Raw genomic sequence first — 21,059 nt, 5'->3', positions numbered from 1 at the left:
CCTGACCACCTCCCTTTTCCTTTTTAAAGATAGGATTTCATATAATGGGCTGGATTCGACCTAGTATGTAGCTGACGATGACCTTGAACTTCTGATCCTGCCTCCACTTTCCAAGTGCTGAGGTTACAGGTTTGTGCAGACCACACTGGGAAGGATTGATTCCTTATCAAGGGGCTTGATTCAGGGTTGTGTTTTTAGGTTGCTGGATTATACAGAAGCCGCAAAAGCTAGAACAGCCAGTGCTAAAAGGTTCTGTCATTGCTGAACATGAATATGTGGTTTCTGCCTGCAGTTTTGTCAAGAGGTCAGTTGAAGGTGGGCAAATGGTTTTTATGTGGCCAGGTGATTTCCCTCATTTCACAGATAGATCAGTACCCTTTGTGCCAGTCTGTGTTTCAAGTCTTTCTGAAGGGAGTCATAGTAGAGACCTTGTTTGAAGGTCTGTCTAGATGCCAAGGATGTTCCTTTTGGAGGTGTGTGTCTTGTGTGTGCCTGGAGAAACTACAGCTGGTCTTCCCATTTCAGAAGTCTCAGGTCTCAGCAGGTTTTGGTCAAAATGCATTCCACCAGAGACATAGCTTTTACAGCGAGATTGTTGTTAATGCATCGTTCTTCAACTGTTTTCTCTTGAAGCTTGAGTTTTTGCAGTAGGAAGGAGTTGTAGCTCTAAGTAGCAGCTGTGTATTGGATACTGTTAGAGAAGGCTAGTAAGATTTTCAGAGAAAATTATCTGAAAAGTCTCACCAAGTGCTTTAACCTGCAGTAGAAATGTGAGAAGGAGCCGGATGGTGGTAGCACATGCTTTTAATCCCAGCACTTGGGAGGCAGAGGAAGGCAGATCTGTGAGTTCGAGACCAGCCTAGTTTACAGAGTCAGTTCCACGGACAGCCAGGACTACAGGGAAACCTTGTCTTGAAAATAAAAAGGAAAGAAAGAAAGAAATGTGAGAAGGGTCTTGAGCTAATTTTTAGTTTTTCCTTAGTGTTTTTGGGAGACCTAAACTGGGTGGGAGGGACAGAGCCTACAAAGGGCTGTTTCGTGTCCTGTGGAACCTGAGTTGTAGGTGTGGCACCTGTGCACCGTTCTCTGAATAGGAGGGAGTCTGGAGTTCACTCAGGGTTGCTGTCTCTTGCATATTATCATGCTTGTGGCTGCCACTGCTGCTTTAGTGTTCTTACTGCCCTTTCCTGCTGGCTTCCTCTCCTGGTTAAGAGCACTCCAATGACTTGCTGGATGGGTCCCCAGGTGCCGCCTCCTCTTCTCTCCTGTTTGTCATTTTGTTTCTCCCAGGGGCTATGCCTCAGACACTGTGTGCGTGCGCGGGCCCCTACACCCCTATACTCCTACACTCCCATGCACCCACGCCCAGACAAATGTCCAGGATGTTTGTGCCTGGCAGGTTCTCAGTGGCCTCTTGTCTTTTTCATGTTCTTCCTCTTTGCCTGAAGAAATTCCCCTCTGTGGAAGGCCCCTCATAAACATTTCCCATGGCTGTACAGCCTTGTCTGACCAGTCTACTCCATGGTGGCTGCCCTTTCCCCAAGCCTTGGTTCTATACCACATCTGTTTGTGTTTTGTCTGCTTCTCTAAGGTAAACTCTGTTGTACCCTTGGCTTTCAGAGCTTCCAGCCTCTAGGTGACTCCTGTTGTTCTTTTCTCACTCAGTCCTCTTGGTTCTGATACCTGGGTTTATGTCCTGCGACATAAACAGGTTTATGTACTGTGTCTTGCTCCTCCAATCCCTCTCTTAAGACAGGACTTTGCCATGTATTTTAGGCTAACCTGGAACTCCAGATCCTCCAGCCTTAACTTTCCTAGTGCTGAAATTCTGGTATGCATCACACCTTGTTTTCTGTCTGTCTCTCTCTTCGTGTGTATGTGTGTGTGTGTGTGTGTGTGTGTGTGTGTGTGTGTCAGAATTCAACTCCTAGTATCATTTCTCTGAGTCACCCACCCTTGTATTTTGAGACAGAGTCTCTCAGTTGGGGCTTACCAACTAGACTGACTGGCAGCAAGATGTCCACATGTCTGTCCTTCTGAGTGCTGAGATAACGAGAGACTCAGCACCACACCCAGCTTTTTATGTGGATTCTGAGAATTGAACTCAGGTCCTTTGCATGACAAGCACTTTACTGACTTTTTTAAAATCTCACCAGTCCATCTCTTTCTCTTCTTTCTCCTTTCCCTCCCTCTCCCTCTTTTTCCTCTCCTCATTCCTCTTCTTTTTTACATGTGTATATATACATGTGTATTTACATGTGTATGTGTATATGTGCCTAAGCATGGAACAGGAGGTTTGCTAGGTTCATTGTTTTGGTTAGAATGACTGGCCAGTGCTGAAATTATTGGAGTGCATTACTGAGCCTGGCATTTTACTTGGTTGCCAGGGATCTGATTCAGGTCCTCTCCTCATATAACAGCACCTTACCCTCTACCTTATTTTTGAGACAGGGTCTTTTCACTGAACCTGGAGCTCACCAGTTCAGCAAGACTGACTGACATGGTGTTGCACCTCACTTTTTACGTGGGTGCTATCGATCTGAACTCAGTACTTACTAACTAGACAATATGCTCTACACCTCCCCTCCCTGTGTTTTTTTTTTTTTTTTAAAGCATGGGTCTTGCTATGTGGCTCAGACTAGACTTCAATTTACTATCAGCCTGTCTCAGCCTCCCAAGTATGGAGGAATCCCTAATTTTTACTTAATATCCTTTTTCTTTTCCCAGAGTCTGCTGTGGACATATTCACCTTTATGCCTCCTTAGGCTCTTTGGCTGTGACAGTTTCTCATATGTCATTGTTTTTGATGACCTTAGCAATTTTGTTGTTGTTGTTGTTGTTGTTGTTTTGAGACAATCTCTCTATGTAGTTCTGATTGTCCTGGAACTCACTGTATAGACCAGGCTGGCCTTGAACTTACAAAGATCTGCTTGCCTCTGCCACCTCTGCATGCTCCACCACCTCCTGCTTACCTTAGTTTTGAAGAACAATGATCAGGTACTGTTGGATGCCCAATGTTGGTGTATATGTCCTTGTGATTAGACTGGGGTTATGGGTCTTGGGGAGAATACATGGGATTAAGTATCATTTTCATCAAATTACATCAAGGGTGCATGCTGTCAGTCTTTTCTCAGCTTTCTCTAGTGTGAAGTATCCCCCTTCCCCCAATGTACAGCACACCTCTAGTGAATGGGGTATCAATTTGTTTGCTTTTGTTTTTTTGAGACAGGGTTTCCCAAGCTCTGGCCTTGGAACTCACTATGTAGACCAGGCAGGCCTCAAACTCACAGAGATTTACCTGTCTCTGCCTCCTGAGTGCTGGGATTAAAGGAGTATGCCACCATCACCACCACCACCACCACCTGGCCTGTTTGATTTTTTTTTTAAATATTCATTTTTATGTCATTTGCATTGGTGTTTTGCCTGCATGTATGCCTGTATGAGGTTGTTGGATCCTCTGGAACTGGCGTTACAGACAGTTGTAAGCTGCCATGTGGGTGCTGGGAATTGAACCTGGGTCCTCTGGAAGAGAAGTCAGTGCTCTTAACCATTCATTGAGCCATCTCTCCAGCCCCTCAACCCCCTCCACCTCCGGTTTGATATTTTTATACTCTGAAAATGTTTGCTAATCACAAATAACTTAGTTTCAGCACAAAGCTGTGGATGTGGTGGTATATGCCTCTAATCCCAGCATTCAGAAGGCTGGGGCAAGAGAACTACTTTGCCTTCCAGGACTGCCAGACAACAACAGCAGCAAAAACAGAGCAAAAACGAACTTCTAAATAGTGTTGGAATATAGATTCTTTATAGAGTTAGGGCATTTAAAATTTTTTATGTACTTTGTATGTATGGTGTCTGTGCATAATGTGTGTGTTTGCATGTGTGAATGAGTACATGTGCATGTGTATGGAGGCTCTAAGTTGATGGGTGTCTTCTCACTCATTTATTGAGGCAGTGTCTCTTGCTGAACTTGCCACTTCCAGTTAGTTTAGCTAGGCAGCTTGCCCTGGAGGTCCCTTGTCTCTGCCTTCTGAATGGTGGTATTACGTGTTTTCTACTACATCTGCTCAGCTTTTTATGTTGGTGTTGGGGATCCAAACTCTGGTTGGCAAGTGCTTTATCTACTTAGCCATCTCCCCAACCTGGTTAGGATTACTGAAGATCATAAATGAAGAAAATTGGTATTTTTAGCCTGTTTTTCAAGTTTCACCTTGGAAAAGAAAGATGACTAGGCATTTGCATAACTGACAGAACTTTTGGTTGCATTGAAGTTGAAAAGTAAGGTGATGGCAGGGTGATAGCGTGCACACGCCAGCACAGAGGGTTTGGGTTTTGGCTCCTTGATTATGTATGGGAGGTTAGCCTTGGGTCAGCTGCATCTGAGCAGAGCTTTGGCTGCAGTGATCCTAGGGTGCATGTCCTTTGCTTGACATCCCAGCTCTGGGACTGAAAGGGATGTATCTTCTGCTTAGAATATCAATGCAAACTTTGCCCCCAGACAGCTCTCTTGCTGGGTCATGTCCATATCAGTCTTTGTAGTTCCCTTCCTCAACATAAGAGTGTCCTGGACCTGTAGAGCAACACCCAAAGAACTAGATCTTAATTAAATCCAGAACTAAATTCTGAGCCACCAGATGACATGGTCATTTTAGTACCTTTCTATCATCGTGGTTGTTGTTTTTGTTTGTTTGTCCCCCACCCAATTCCCTAACCCATGAAAAGTGGTATTTCAAAGCTGTTGTTTACTTTGTACACTAAAGTTCTCCCTAGGAAGTTCTGACCATCAAATGTTAGATAAAAATCTATATTAGCTGATATTACTGCCCAGCACCAGTGTCATGAGCTGAATCTTCAGTCTTAATTGGTGAGGTGTGGCTGGATCACTGTCCTCACACAACTTCACCCTCAGTTTCTGTAGAAGAGCCTCAGAGATGCCAGTGCAATCTCTCTACTCTCAGAGAAAGGCCATTCCGTTAAGATCCTTAGGATTGGTTTACCCTGTATCCCCTGAAGCTACTACCTTCCTTAATAGTATAGGGCTTGCTCTGGGCTCTCCTACTTTGGGCAGGGTCCAAACGGTCTTTTCCCTGGGCTTGGCTCGGCTTGATTTCCAGAGTGAGTTCTGCGGTAGCAAGAGGAGTAAATGCTCTGTGGGTGGGTGCAGTTACCTACAGAACCACAGCTACGTTCCCAGGATACTTGTGCTCTTGGTGGTCATGGTGTAGGGGTGCTGGTAGTGGTGGTGGTTGTGTCCTAGCACTTAAGTTTCAGAGCAGCTCACTCTAGTTCAGGGTTTTCTGCTGTGTGCTCATGCATGATGTGCATGAGTGGATGCTGAGAGCTCCTCCATCATCCTAGGCAGGCTATGTCGGATGTCAGAGCTAGCATGTTAACATTGACTGTTGTGCAGTACCATCACATGGACTTTTACTTTAGATACTCATGGGAGCAGAACCACCTTGGGAGAATTGCCTGAGCCCTGGCTTTGTTCAGTCCTTCCTTAGGAAGGCTTGCTCTGTACAGCTACAGCAGCCAGATTCTAGGGAAGTTAGAATCTTAGAAGCATGATAACTGCTCATTCCTGACCTGATCTCTGTTTTCTAACTTCCCATTGAATGTGGACACTTAACCCATCCTACGTCTCCTGTAGTTTATTCTGGACCCAGATAGAGAAAATGTATTGCTTCTTCTGTCACAGGAATCCATAGCAATTATTGCATGTTTTTTCTATTAGTCAGCTCATTTTTTTTGCTACAGTTTGACATTTTTCTTTCATGAGTTTTTCATTGGTCCAAATTATAGTCTTTTACTGATTTTATGTACATAATTGATTATTATCAGATACACAGTATTTTTTTAATGTGTATCTAAATACAGAATTTATTTATGAATTCCTTTTATTAGTTTAGAAAGCCAGCCTGCTTGCCTCATGGGCTAAGTGGTGCTGTTTTTGTTTTAAGGCTTAGCCTTTCCTATGCAGATGCTGTTGGCACTGAGCACTATGTCTGGATCAGAAGGGTAAGGGAGGTGTCTGGTGGATAGTATAAAGAAGTGGTCATGAACAAGATGGACTCCATGCTCCTGGCCTGAAAAAACTCTTGGGCGAGAAACATTTCTGTTTAGGAGACAGCTTGCTTGAAGTTTGCTTCTCGTGAGGCTGGCTAACCACTGCTGTCCCATGGCCTGAAGGGAAAGGTCAACAGTCTGGCATTTCAGGTGGTTTATGACTGGCAAGAATGGTGTTCTGGCAGAAAGATTCAGCCTTCTTGGAGCTGTTGTGGAGGGTCTGCTGGAAAGACCCAGTCCTCAAGGTGGACTCAGTAGGTGGAGACGGACATCCCAAGGAAGAGAGGGGAGGATAGTTTGGTTTGCCTGAGCAGGGACATGGCCAAGAGTGGAGGAAGTTTCTGGTTGCAAGGACTGTTGTATGCAGGTTGGGAATGCCAGGCAAATCTTACTTGTTACTTAGCTTGTTTGCACAGAGACTGGGTTCATTTGTAGACTCAGATCATTTGACAGTGTAAGCCAAAGAGTTGGTCATGTTAAGAAATGTATACTGGGCCGGGTGGTGGTGGCACACACCTTTAATCCCAGCACTCGGGAGGCAGAGGCAGGCGGATCTCTGTGAGTTCAAGGCCAACCTGGGCTACAGAGTGAGTTCCAGGAAAGGCGCAAAGCTACACAGGGAAACCCTGTCTTGAAACTGCGCCCTCCCCCCCCTCCCCCGCAAAAAAAGATATGTATACCGGGACGGGATGGTTTTGGTGTATGCCTTTAATCCCAGCACTTTGGAGGCAGAGGCAGGTGGATTTCAGAGGTTGAGGCCAGTCTGGCCTACAGAGTGAGTTCCAGGACAGCCAGGTCTATACAGAGAAACCCTGTCTCTAATGACCACCCCCCAACAACAACAACAACAAAAAAATCATACTGGGGCTGGAGAGATGGCCCAGCAATTAAGAGCACTGGGTGCTTTTTCCAGAGAACCTAAGTTCAATTCCCAGTACAGACAACATAAAAAATAAAATGCAAAAAGAAAAAAAAATCATACTAAGCCTGGTATAATGGTTTATGCCTTTAATCACAGTTCTCTGAAGGTAGGAGGATTGAGTTGGAGGCTAGCCTGGCTACATTGAGAGATACTACAAAAAGAAACATTCATACTAAACTTTTTCTTTTCTTTTGGTTTTTCGAGACAGGGTTTCTCTGTGTAGTTTTGGTGCTCCATAGACCAGGCCGACAGAGATCTGCCTGGCTCTGTCTCCCAAGTGCTGGGATTAAAGGTGTGTGCCACTGCCTGGCTTTTTTTTTTCTTTCTTTTTCAAGTATATTATTTTCCTGTATTCAAATTAGTCATTGAATATTGACCCTAAGTTTTTTCAAGTTCTATAAATTTGAGCAAAGTTATCAAGATAGTTTCCACACAAAGTCAATATTTTAATTTTAAATTACATTTATTTATTTTGTGCATGTGTGTTTGATCCCTGGAACAACATGTAAAGTTTGAAGGAGAGAACAGACTCCACAAAGTTATCCTCTGATCTCTACATGTATTGTGTGACATTTCCCCCCTGCTGCACATACACCATATAAATAGAAATTAAAAATAGGGATGGGCATTGGAGGTACATGTCCCTAATCCTAGCAGGGAGGCAGAGGCAGACAGATCTAGGTTCAAGGGCAGCCTAGTCTATACATAAGTTCCGGGACAGCTAGGGCTACAGAGAGACCCTGTCTCAAAAAATATGAGTAAACTTTCTTTTGAAATACTTAAGAGTTACAATAAACACCCCTGCCTCAGCTTGCCTAATGTGAACACCTTTCCAAACCCTGATGTTAGCATAGGACAACACTGCTGATAGGACTTAGGGCACATTTGGAATCTCTTTACTTTCCTCTAGAAGATCATTTTTTCTGTCCAAGGTTACCATACTGCATTTAGCTATGATCCCTCCACCACCTCTGATCCTGTGGCTTTCCTTATTTTTTCATGACCTTTTATTCTTTTTGGAAAGAATACTGGTCAGGTATTTTATAGAATATCCCATAATTTGGATGTGTCTGATGTTTCCTTTCTTTTTAAATGTTTATGAGTATTTTGTCTGCATGTATGCCTGCATACCAGAAGAGGGCATCAGATCCACTATAGATGGTCATAAGCCACCATGTGGTTGTTTGGAATTTAACTCAGGACCTCTAGAAGAACAGAGCAACTAGTGCTGTTAAACACTGAGCCATCTTTCCAGCCCTTTGTCTAATATTTTCTTTCTTTCTTTTTTCTTTTTCTTTTTTTGTTTTTTCGAGACAGGGTTTCTCTGTGTAGCTTTGCACCTTTCCTGGAACTCGCTTTGTAGACCAGGCTGGCCTCGAACTCACAGAGATCTGCCTGCCTCTACCTCCTGAGTGCTGGGATTAAAGGCGTGCGCCACCACTGCCCGGCCTAATATTCTCTTGTGATAGTTATAAGGAACCCTATGGAACTGAGATACCTTCTACATCCTTTTGGGGTTCATGTTGTTCACATAACTGATGATGTTAGATGAAGTTCATTGTACTTATTAAAATTAAGCCTGTGGTCAATGATGCTTGGAGTGTGTGTCATTTATTGTAGATATTTTGGAATGGACTATTCTGCTTATCCAGTCAAGTCCTTCTAGATGAAGACACTGGTGATTTGGAGAGTTCCTGATTGGTGAAGGTGGGAGCTGGCCTGAGTACAGACTCTCCAGACAATCACTATCTGCAGGACTATACACTTCTAGGACGCTGTGTAGGAACAGAGACATCCCAATAGTGCAGTGAGTGTGAGTTCCTTGATAGGACTGGTTTCTTGGAAAGAAGGAAGGAAGGAAGGAACAAAGAAAAAGAGCTGGGAATGATAGCATATACTTTTAATCCTAGCACTTGGGAGGCAGAGAGAGGCAAGTGTTTCTCTTAAGTTCAAGGCCAGCCTGGCCTACATCATGAGTTCCAGGATGCCAGGGCTATGAAGAGAGACCCTGTCTCAAAAAAACAAACAAAAATTAAAATTTAAGTTATTTATTTGTTTGCTTTATGTGGGTATGAGCACTTGTTTGCCACAGGACATATGTAGAGGTCAAAGGACAACTTCTGGGAGTCAGAGGACAACTTCTGGGAATCATTTCTTTTCTTCTACCAAATGTATCCCAGGAACTCAGTTGAAAGGAAAAGCTAAAGTGCCTTTACCTGCTGACCCATGCTGACCCATCTCACTAGCCTGAGACTGTCCTTTTTTTTTTTAAAATCAGGGCCAGATCCTTGTCTCCTGCTGCTTTTGGAGATGGCACTTTGTATCAGTTTACTTCTACACACTTCAATTCTTGCTGCTTTCTCAGGAGTCTGCATCCTGCCTTTTGTGACCATTGTGATTAGTGTTGAAACCCCCTCAAATTTGTTTTCAGGTAAAACTGCAGTACTATTTATTGTATGGCCTTTGCCTTGAGTCACATATAAATCTAGTGGCAGTTTGAGGCTTTTAATTAGAAAAATTTTTTTAAAGATAGTTTTGCTAAGTAGAGAAGGTTAAACTTAGATTCACTATTGTAGTCCAAGCTGGTGTAACCTTAAGATCCTCTTCCTCAGCCTCCTGAGTTAGTGTGCACCATGTCTAACTTCAGTTTTTGTTTTCAGACTTTGATCTTTCTGTGTTGTCCATATTGCCTTAAACTCACAGTTGTGCTGCCTCAGCCTTTCAGTAGCTGGAATTACAGGCACATGCCACTATGTCCACCTTTTTGTAGGTTTTTTTTTTTTTTTTTTTTTAAAAGATTGAACCAAGTGTGGAATTTCTTCTAGTGCAGAACTTGGGAGATAGGCATTTCAGAAAAGCCAGGACTTTGGTTTGTTTGCCTCAATCTGTAGCAGTGGTTCTCAACCTTCCCAATGCTGTGACCCTTTACTACAGTTCCTCATGTTGTGTGACCCCCAACCATAAAGTTATTTCATTGCTATTTCATAACTGTAATTTTGATACTGTTATGAATTGTAACGTAAATATCTGATATGTGACCCCTGTGTGTCATTTAACCCCCAAAGGGTTCATGACCCACAGCTTGAGAACCATTAATGTACATACAGCCTTTTCTCCACATGGCGTCAGTAGATGGTAGGAAGGTAGAAATTAGGGGTTGGAGTGATGATGGCTCAGGCAGGAAAGTGTCTGCCAATCAAACATAAGGACTTGAGTTCTGATCCCTAGCATTCATGTAAAAGCCAGGTAAGGCTGGTCGTGGTGACGAACACCTTTAAAAATCCCAGTTCTCGGGAGGCAGAGGCAGGCGGGTCTCTGAGAGTTTGAGGCCAGGCCTGGTCTACAAAATGAGTTCCAGGACAGCCAGGGCTACACAGAGAAACCCTGTCTCAAAAGCAAAAACAAACAAAAAACCAACCAACTGACCAAAAAGTCAGGTAAGTATCCCCAGTGCTCAGAAGATGGAGACAGGCCAATCCCTGTAGCTCATTGGTCAGCCAGTAACCTGTTGGTGAGCTCCAGGTTTAGTGAGAGACTGTCTCAAAAAAAAAAAAAAAAAAAAAAAAAAAAAAAAAAAGCTGTTGAGAAGTAATTGAGGAAGACCCCTGATGACAACTTCTGGCTTCCATGTATACTCAACATGCACTCAACACACAATAAATAAAGGTAGAATAGACAAGATAGACTAGCACTGCATATAATGAGAGGTACTTTGAGAAAAGGGTGACATTGTTACTAGATATTCATTGTTTCTGGGCCTCTACAACAGTGGCTGATAGGTGGAGGGCCAAAGGACCTCTGGCCTGTTGAAACCTGTGGTTAGGTGCTCAAGAATTAGCTGCAAGAATGTGGAATCTCAGGCTGGCCTAGTGCCTTCCTTCCCTTTTCTTTCTGTTTCTGGCAACAATTCTAAATTGGTAGACGTGTGAATGTCATGCTTGTTCAGAAAGACGAACAGAAAGGTGTACAGATATTTCTGTACATGTTGAGGTTGTTTTGAAAATTTCCTTTGGAGTTAAGTCATGAATAGTGGTACAGACTCTCTGTGTTTTGCTTGATCATTATTGATTTCAGTAAGAAGCTCTTTAGGAATGTGTAGCTAAGGAGCCCAGCAGGAAGATGGTTAGGGATAAACTGAGTTCTCGAGCCTGCTGGAGGGAATTCCTGCCTGATGACTGTTACTCATGTGGTAAGCAGTATCCTAGGGACTGGTTTTGTTATTCTCCTATTTCAAGCAGAGAATAGCTTCTAAGGATTAAAAACAAAAATTTGACCCATGAATCCTGCATTTTCCTTTAGGGTCTCTCAGTTGTAGTAGTCATATTACTAAGGTGGTACATTCATACACAGAAAATATTGGGTAAACACAGTGTCTTCAGGAGTCTGGAACTTTCTGATAGGCCCCTGTTCAGCTCCCAAGGGATCTTGCACCTTGCCTGGAGAGATGCTTTACCTATTACATGGGTAATGGATAGATTTGAAGGACAGTGGAAGGAGAAGACGCAGAGTTAGTGTGAATGAACACAAGCAGTGTGACTGCAGCAATGGCACGGCTGGAGGAGCAGAGACCTTAGCTTGTCAGGTCACAGGCTGCGCGGAGGGGAGTGCTTTGATAAGAGGAGTGCCTGCACTCGGAAGTATGTGCATGGGTTGTGTTCTCTCTCTCTCTCTCTCTCTCTCTCTCTCTCTCTCTCTCTCTCTCTCTCTCTCTCTCTCTCTCTCCTCTCTCCCTTTTGCTGCCCCCCCCCCATGCAGCCCTGGAGAAAGGTTCTTTCATATGTAAGATTTCATATGTAAGATTTCATCTCAGCATTTGACTGGAGTCCTGGGGGCCAAGGTTCTTCTTTTGTTTTTTGTTTTTTGTTTTTTGTTTTTTGTTTTTTGTTTTTTGTTTTTTTTGAGACAGGGTTTCTCTTTGTAGTTTTGTTGCCTGTCCTGATCTCGCTCTGTAGGACAGACTGGCCCCAGAGATCCACCTGGTTCTGCCTCCCGAATGCTGGGATTAAAGAGTTGTGCCACCGCTGCCTGGCTTGAGGCCAAGGTTCTTATAAGGAGCTGGCGCTGAAGCTGGAAGCTGATTACAAGGTGCCAGGGTCAGAGCTCTGTGCCTGCAGGCTCTGAAACATCATTCTAATTTTCTGACTAGATTGTGGGGAGAAACATTTGTTGAATGAGTTTAATTCCCAAGGAAAGATTCATGGTTAAGTGGTGTATAATATAATTTCAGATTAGAAACACAATTATTCTTAGTTGTCAACTTTAATATGTTAAATTAATTTTAGCAAAGCAAAAGCAAGAACTTATTGTTATTATTGTTTGCTGGTTAAGAATAGATTACACTTAGTAAAGCTTTTAATAGATATTTATTCCAAATTTTACCTAGGAGTTTTTGGCAGTAACATGGAATTTTTGTAAAAGTTTATTTTATGTGTATGACTGTGTGCCTGCATGTGTGTATATGTACCACATGTGTGCCTCTAGCCTCCAGAGGCCAGAAGACGGCTTTGGATCCCTGGAACTGATGTTGCAGATGGTTATGAGCCACCATAGCCATGCTGGGAACTGAATGTGGGTTCTCAGCAGCAGCAAGTGCTCTTAATCACTGATCCATCTCTCTGGGCCTTGAGATGGAATTAGTCCATAGGCTGGATTATCTTTAAGTATCCTGTTATTTCTAGGATTTATTTATTTTCTGTATATGGTGTTCTATCTGCATGTACCCTTGCATGCCAGAAGAGGGCATCAGATCCCATTATAAATAGATGGCTGTGAGCTACCATGTGGGTGCTGGGAATTGAACTCTGGAAGAGCAGCCAGTTCTTTTAACCACTGAGCCATCTCTCCAGCCCCAAGTATCATGTTATTTCTAATTTTTTTTTTTTTTTTTTTTTTTGGTTTTTCAAGACAGGGTTTCTCTGTGTAGCCTTGGCTGTTCTGGAACTCACTCTGTAGCCCAGGCTGTCCTCAAACTCACAGAGATTGTCCTGCCTCTGCCTCCCGAGTGCTGGGATTAAAGGCGTGCACCACCACTGCAAGACTCATGCCATTTCTCTCTTTCTTTCTTTCTTTCTTTCTTTCTTTCTTTCTTTCTTTCTTTCTTTCTTTCTTTCTTTCTTTCTTTCTTTCTTTCTTTCTTTCTTTCTTTCCTTTCTTTCTTTCTTTCTTTCTTTCTTTCTTTCTTTCTTTCTTTCTCTCTCTCTCTCTCTCTCTCTCTCTCTCTCTCTCTCTCTCTCTCTCTCTCTCTCTTTCTTTTTTGGCTTTTTTTGAGACAGGGTTTTTCTGTGTAGTTTTGGTGCCTGTCCTGGATCTCGCTTTGGAGACCAGGCTGGCCTCGAACTCACAGAGATCCGCCTGCCTCTGCCTTCCGAGTGCTGGGATTAAAGGTGTGCGCCACCACCGCCCGGCTTGCATCTTATTTCTAATACAGCTCTTGTAGTTACTGATTTCTTCTTGTCCTGTACACAAATCTGCATTCTGAAGGTACTAGTTCATTTATCTGTTTTTTTAGCAAATATTCTTTAGTATTTAGTCACTCATTCCAAAAGAAATTAATGAACAAATGAGTGAATGAATGAACATGGAAGTCCAAAAGGCTTTAGGGACCTCATATGGTCTCATTGATAAAGTTCTTCAGAAGCTCATGCCTGTCCCCCACCAAGACCTACTGCCCACATCTTTTCCTTTCCAGAGCTGGTCCTGGTTGCTGCTCCTGCTGCTCTAGTCCAGAATACTCTGTCCTTTGCAGCTGTCAAGGTTAACAGTCTGTCCTTTCAGAAGTCATCCCTGTTAACTCATTGATGGATTCCTGTTGTGTACCAGATGTCTTGTCTTACTTTCCTCTAAAAGTTGCACATGCATTTCTTTAAAATTCTCCTTATAGTGGTGCATAATTCATGCACCCTTCCTCCTTTTGAGAAAGGGCCTCATGGTGTAACCCTTGGCTTGACTGGAACTCTCTATTTAGACCAGGCTAGTTTTGAACTCAGAGATCTACTTGCCTCTTCTTCCTGAGTACTGGCATTAAAGGCATGGGGTATCATGGTGGACCTGATTTTGGTTTTGTTTGTTTTTTAATACCTGAGAATCATCTTGGACAGGAACATCACTGTTTAGCTGGCCTCTGTCCATGCGTAGACCAGGCTGCCCCACCACAAGCTGTAGCTCCCCTTGTAAGCTAAGCCAGTTATATCAATCTGCTTTATCCTTAGCCCCATTGCAAGGACAACTTGGTGTCAGGGAATTAGGGACTGTGCAGTTTTTAAAAAGTGTATAGCTCCACATTTAGCAAAAATAAGCCATATGTACCTGGCTATTAGTCTCCTGAGGGTCAGTGAAGCTATTGTCTGTAGCTGTGAAAGACTCAAGATGTCTGATGTGGGCCTTGAGAGAAGGTGCTGCTCCATGGTATGCTTCTACATGCAGTGCCATCCCCCTGTTCTTTGAGGGCTACTTCATTGTTTTCTGCATCTCATTAATATACACCCTGCCTCTCACTTTTCCTGAGCCTCCTACTTCATGCCTGTAAAACTGAAACCAGAGCTGGGCGGTAGTGGTGCATACCTTTAATCCCACCACTCTGGAGGCAGAGGCAGGTGGGGGCGGGGTGTCATGCAGGGCTTCTCTGTGTAGCTCTGGCTATCCTAGAACTCACTCTGTAGACCAAGCTGGCCTAGAACTCAGAGATCCATCTGCTTCTGCCTCCTGAGTGCTGGGACTAAAGATGTGCACCCCCATCCCTGGCTGAAGCTTCCAGTCTTAATCACAAGTGAGAGTGACTAGGATTTAGGGTATAGATGTATATGTAGGAAAGGCTAGTGGTCAGTTTGTGACTGGGGGGGCGGGATGTAGTTCTTGACATAACAAGGTGTCTATAGGACAGGTAGAGTTTTTTAAAAATGTTTTAGATTTATTTTTATGTATATAAATGTTTTGCCTGCATGTATATGTGCCCATGTGCATGTCTGTTGGATTCCCTGAACTGGGGTTACAGATTATTGTAAGCCACAATATGGATGCTGGGAATCAAACTGGGGTCATCTGGAAGAGCAGCCAGCTCTGAAACAGAGGTATTTTTGTTAGTTTTGTTTGTTTTTGATGAAATTTTTCCATATAGCCTGGCTGGCCTGGAACTCTGTATGTAGACCAGGCTGGCCCTGTTTCATATGCTTCTGCCTCCAGATTGCTGAGATTAGTCAGAGGTTTTCTGTTGTTGCTGCTTGTCTTTGAGATGCAGTCTTACCCAGGCTGAACTTACTGTGTAGCCCAGGCGACTTCTCAAACTCCTGGTCATCCTGTTAAGTACTGGGGTCATAAGTGTGTGTCAGTATATCCAGCCGTAGAAAATTAAGTAAATGATGTGCTCTGACATCCAAAGAGAAGAGGGATGGTAGATTGGCTTCTTGTTGCTTTAAATTTCTCCAGAAATTTAAATTTCAGAATCTGTTGAGTAACCAAAAACATTTGCTTACCATAATTTTGGGTTACCATGTGGGTGGCAAAGTGATGGGGCTGTGCCTCAAGGTAGTGACTCACCCCCAAACCCCAATCAGCTGGGTTCTTTGGCTGTGGGGCCTCTTCAAGGCCACAGGTTAGAAGAGACAGCAGGGCCCTCCTTGGCATGTGGCCCTTTGGGCAATGTGTATCTAATAACAGCTGTAGTACAATAAGCATGTAGACTTTACACTTGAGGGCTTTTTTTCTAAGGCATTTCATTTCACAATTGATGCTTTAAAAGGTAAGATTGCAGCTATCATTGCCTTTTACTACACAAGTAAAATCAGTCATTAAATCATAGTGATGGTTGCAAGTTAGGACTGCATTGAGGGAGGCACAACCATATCGACCTTGTGAACATTATCCATCTGGGGAGAGGCCTTGAGAGGAGTTTGGCTAGTGCACTATAGCCAAGGCAGGAAGAAATTACAGAATTCCACGGAAGCATTAGGTTGCCAGGAGATGATGTTCTTATGCTCATACGAGTGGCACTTCTGATGGTCAGTGTCAAGAACCCAGGATTGGTGCATGACCATGTGGGCCTATCCTAGAGGCACTTGGGTTCTTATGGGTGGTGGTATGTCTTAAGCTTGTCTTTTTACGATTCTAGAGGGTGCCTGAAGTTACTCCAGGAAGGATGTAAGGGTGTAGAGGTCCCTGTATGGTACCCTAGGGGCTCTGTTTGGAGTGCCTATCCTGCCTAGACTGCTGAGTTGAGAGTTGCCTCTGCCTCCAAGACTTTACACTGGCAGGTCCTTTGTTGGAAGACAGGCTTTTAAGACAGAGTTTCTCTGTGAGCTTTGGAACCTGTCCTGGAACTCGCTTTGTAGACCAGATCTCAAACTCACAGAAATCTGCCTGCCTCTACCTCCTGAGTGCTGGGATTAAAGGTGTGTTCCACCACTGCCCAGCTAGACAGATACTTTTGAGTTTTTGCATTCCTTGAGTGTTTGGTTAGATGTCCTCATCCTAGTAAGAGCTGCTGCTGCTTGTATATGTATATGTATATGTAAATGTAAATGTATATGTATATGTATATGTATAGTATATGAGTGTTTTTCCTGCATGTATGTATGTATGTACACCACATGCATGTCTGGTGCAAATGGAGGTCAGAAGAAGGCATCAGATTGCCCAGAGCTGGAGTTACAGATGGTTATAAACCAAATCCCAGGTTCTCTGCAAGAGCAACAAGTACTTTTAGCTGCTGAACCATCTCTCTATTCCCTAGTAAGAGCTTCTTGATTGTTTGAAAGTGTACTATCTCCATCCAAATAGTACTGACTTTCTGTGTAGCTTCTTGGGGGCCTCGTTTTTGTTTTTGTTTTTTTTTTCTTCTTTTTTGTTGTTCTGTCAAAGTACTGCAGCAATGCAGAATCGATACTAGGTACTTAGTGGGTGGAGTTGCCTAAGGGGCTTTGGATCTTTGGTAGTTGAAACTGCTTTAGAGTACTAGACTGGATTCTGTAGTCTTACATAGTGCTTGTGCTAAGCAAGCTGGGCTCTGAGACTGTGTATTATCTGTTGTTGCTACTTCAGAAATCTAGTGTCCATTATCTATATCACTTTGGTTTTGATTTCCAAATGAAGTTTTTTCTTTTAGCTATGTGGAGACTGCTTGTTATATTTAGATTTCAAACCTTAAGGAAAACAAAACTTTAAAATGTGTGAGATGTGTTTTGCTGTTACAGGTCACATTCTGAACATGACCATTGCAGTACTGTCTAAGTTGCTTTACCCTCCCTGGTCCCTTCTTTTACTCTGTCCAAATACTTGCCCAAACATGGTCTAGCCACATAGTAGCGAGGCCTATCCTGGCTCTTCCTGCACTCTCCATATTTTATGTAGCTACCCCACTACTATAACTGGGTGGTTCTAGAACAAGAAGACACGTCTGTCTGTTAGCATGGCCCCAGAGCCTTGCTAGTACAACAGCTGTGTTTGCTGAGTAATAAGATAAATAATACAGTTAATTTACAGTTCTTAGAGAAACTAATGAACAAAGTGAGTGAATATGTGCTTGTGAAACCATAGAAGTGCCTGGGAGGAATGCAGCATACTTTCGAAGTTGCTTCTTGTCCTGTGCTGTTTGCAGTGGGGTATGCTAAAGATCCTGGCTCTTACGTTTTCTGGGACTGTGGAGTTGGTGATATGACGTGGGCTGTGCAAGCAGTGCAGTGCTTGCTGAGAGAGGTTCACAAGGGTGAGGGCAGCATAATCCTGGGGCTCTTAGGTTGAAAGTAGATGGTGGTGTGTGCTAAAGGTGCTGTTCCATGGTATGCTTCCACATAGAGTGTCACCCCCCTGTTCTTCGAGGGCTACCCCATTGTATTCCGCATCTCATTAATATGTATCCATCTCATTAATATGTATCCATCTCATTAATATGCCTCTGACTTGGAGCCTCCTATTTTATGCCTACAAAACTGAAGCCAGAGCTGGGCGATGGTGGCGCACGCCTTTAATCCCAGCCTCTGGAGGCAGAGGCAGGCAGATCTCTGAATTCGAGGCCAGCCTGGTCTAGGATTCAGGACAACTAGGAATGTTACATAGAGAAACCCTGTCTTGAAAAAATAAAACAAAAAATCTGAAGCCAGTTTGGCTTAGCTCGGGCTCCAGAGCATTTTTGTACCTGCCCATGACATGCTGATGGCTTCAGACAGGCGTCATCGGCAGAGACATCTAGTTTGTGTTAGTGCTAAATGTACTTTCTTTTTTTTTTTTTGGTTTTTTGAGACAGGGTTTCTCTGTGTAGCTTTGCGCCTTTCCTGGAACTCGCTTTGGAGACCAGGCTGGCCTCGAACTCACAGAGATCCGCCTGGCTCTGCCTCCCGAGTGCTGGGATTAAAGGCGTGCGCCACCACCGCCCGGCTAAATGTACTTTCAAAGAAGAGTTTAGTTTTACTTTGAGTATTTTCTGTCTTTTTTTTTTTTTTTTTTTTTTTTGGGAGACATGGTTTTGCTATGTATCTCTGGCTGGCTTGGAAATTGCTATGCAGTCCAGGCTGGCCTTGAACTCATACAGAGATTTGCTTGCCTGTCTCCCAAGTAGCTTTAAACTTAAAAAAGGAAAAAAAAAAAAAAAAATAGGGGCTGGAGATATGGCCTAGCAGTTTAAGAGGCTCACTGGTTGCTCTTCCAGAGGACCTGAATTTGGTTCCCAGAACCCACATGGCTGCTCACAACAGTTTTTAACTCCAGTTCTAGAGTATTTGACACCCTCTTCTGACCTCCACAGGCACTGCATGCATGTGGTACACAGGCATACATACAGGCAAAACACCCATACACATAAAATAATTTTCTAAATTAAAATTTGCTATTTTATGTATATGAGTGTTTTTCCTGCATGTGTCTGTGTACCATATGTGTGCCTAGTTCCAGTGGAGGCCAGAAGATACCCTGGAACTGAAGTTATAGACTGTTGTAAACTATCATTGGATACTATAAATTGAACCAAGGTCCTCTGGAAGAGCAGCCGATGCTCTTAACTGCTGAGCCATATCTCTGGCCCCTCTGAACTTTTCAATGGCATTTTATTTTAGGCTTGAGTGATACTGTCAGGCATCTTAAAGGAAAGTACCAGCATTACATGTCTTGTGTTCACAGCTAGGAAAAACTTGGGTTGAAATCTTTCTCTCTGATGGGCTCTGGGAAGTATAAGACAATAACTGGGCTCAGCCAGACATCTATTCAGGTTTCTGGCTGGTCTCGTTTGTATTCTGGAGTGGCTTGCCTATACCATAAAGAAACGGGGTGTTTTTCATAGCAACTAAAGTTTTCTTAGGTGTTTCTTCACGTTTTTGTTTGTTTGTTTGTTTGTTTTGTTTTGTTTTTGAGACAGGGTTTCTCTGTGTAGCTTTGCACCTTTCCTGGAACTCACTCTGTAGCCCAGGCTGGCCTCGAACTCACAGAGATCCACCTGCCTCTGCCTCCAGAGTGCTGGGATTAAAGGCGAGTGAGTGCCACCACCTCCTGGCTCCTCAGTTTTATCCTAACAGTTCACTCCATCAGTAGTAAATACAATTTTATTTTATTTTTATTTTTTGGTTTTTCGAGACAGGGTTTCTCTATGTAGCTTTGGTGCCTGTCCTAAATCTCGCTCTGTAGACCAGGCTGGCCTCGAACTCACAGAAATCCGCCTGCCTCTGCCGCCCCGCCCCAAGTGCTGGGATCAAAGGCGTGCGCCACCATGCCCGGCATGTTTGTTTTTTTTGCGTGTGTGTTTGTGTTTTTAAGATTTATTTATTATATATAGTGTTCTGTCTGCATGTATGCCTGCACACCAGAAGAGGGCACCAGATCTCACTATAAATATATGTGGTTGCTGGGAATTGAACTCGGGACCTTTGGAAGAACAGCCAGTGCTCTTAACCCAGAGTAGGTTCTTAACAGAATGGATTGTTGACTTTGGGCCTGGTCTTTCTTTGTTGTAGCGGTATCCTCTTCATTCTAGGGTGTTTAATGGGGTCACTGCCTCCATCCCCTGGGTGCCAGTAACACTTTCTCCCATGTATGAGAACCCTAGATGTCCCTAGTACAAGCCAGGTTTTGCCCTAGTTGAGAGCCTCTGGGAGAGAATATTTGCCAGTTTCTCAGGTTTAACTTGTATTAGTAGCATCTGTCTCTCTTGAAGGACTGGGCTTTAGATGTGGTCCTGCACCTGAAAGCTCTTATAATGGGCTCTGTGAGAGGCAGCCTTAAGATTGTGTCTGTGTCTGGCCAGCCAATTGCTTGTAGACTAGATATGTGCACTCTTCTTGGCAAAGTAGCTTTGGTGGCACATCTGAGCTGACCGGGTATTGGGGTGAGGCTTGATGTCTTTTTTTTTTTCTTTTTTCTTTTTTTTTTTTTTTTTTTACAGGGTTTCTCTGTGCAGTTTTGCGCCATTCCTGGAACTCGCTTTGTAGACCAAGCTGGCCCCGAACTCACAGAGATCCGCCTGGCTCTGCCTCCCGAGTGCTGGGACTAAAGGCGTGCGCCACCACCGCCCGGCCGAGGCTTGATGTCTTTTGCATTGGTCCATGTCAAGAACGCGTCAGACGCTATAGTCTGCAGTGAAAATGGCCGCTCTGAAAGGCCCTGTGTGGCTTTCTGACTGACTCTGTTTTTGAGTTTCACTCTTGACCCCCACCCCCACAATCAACACTACCAGTAACAGCACACACTTCCTGTCCTTCAGATCTCAGCTCTCGTGCACGTCCTAACCTCTCATATTTGCTTTAGGTGATCTGGGTGTTTTCTGTGGCACTTGCTGTCTTGTGTGTGGATACTCTACCACTCTGGCCAGCAGCTGCCACAGGGACCAACAGCTATAGCTATTGGCCACATTGCTTTAGGTAGGTGCTTGGACAAGGGGTCAGTAGAACCGAGTTAAGGTACAGACTCGTCTTGGGACACCAGTTCTCTTCTGTGAGCTTCTGTTCTGGAGGCTTTTGTTGTAACCATGAAAACCACTCAGATGGTAAAGAAGGTTCTCTAGACACATGCCTAAAATCCATGGGCTCACATACCTGCTCCCAGTGGGCTCTCCAAGGGCCAGAACTGTAAAATTAGCAATCAGGAAGCATGAGCTGAA

General features: G+C 43.8%; 1 protein-coding gene across 5 annotated transcripts in view; it reads left to right on the top strand.

Annotated features, from left to right (window-relative positions):
- Window positions 1-21,059, top strand: part of Pdpk1 (3-phosphoinositide dependent protein kinase 1) — a 77,111-nt gene that overhangs the window by 14,345 nt on the left and 41,707 nt on the right. The window contains exon 2 of one of the 5 annotated variants that reach the window (XM_076577991.1): window positions 30-129. The exons of 3 other annotated variants lie outside the window; for them this stretch is intronic. The gene's annotated coding sequence lies outside the window, so the exon portion shown is untranslated. Of the gene's footprint in view, window positions 1-29; window positions 130-8,608; window positions 8,796-21,059 lie in introns of those variants that run through there. One more of the 5 variants, XM_042283665.2, reaches the window with a different exon arrangement.

The sequence above is a fragment of the Peromyscus maniculatus genome, chromosome 8, assembly GCF_049852395.1.
Source record: "Peromyscus maniculatus bairdii isolate BWxNUB_F1_BW_parent chromosome 8, HU_Pman_BW_mat_3.1, whole genome shotgun sequence".
NCBI lineage: Eukaryota > Metazoa > Chordata > Mammalia > Rodentia > Cricetidae > Peromyscus > Peromyscus maniculatus.
The sequence above is the reverse complement of the archived record's forward strand: the minus strand, read 5'-3'. Positions and strand labels throughout refer to the sequence as shown.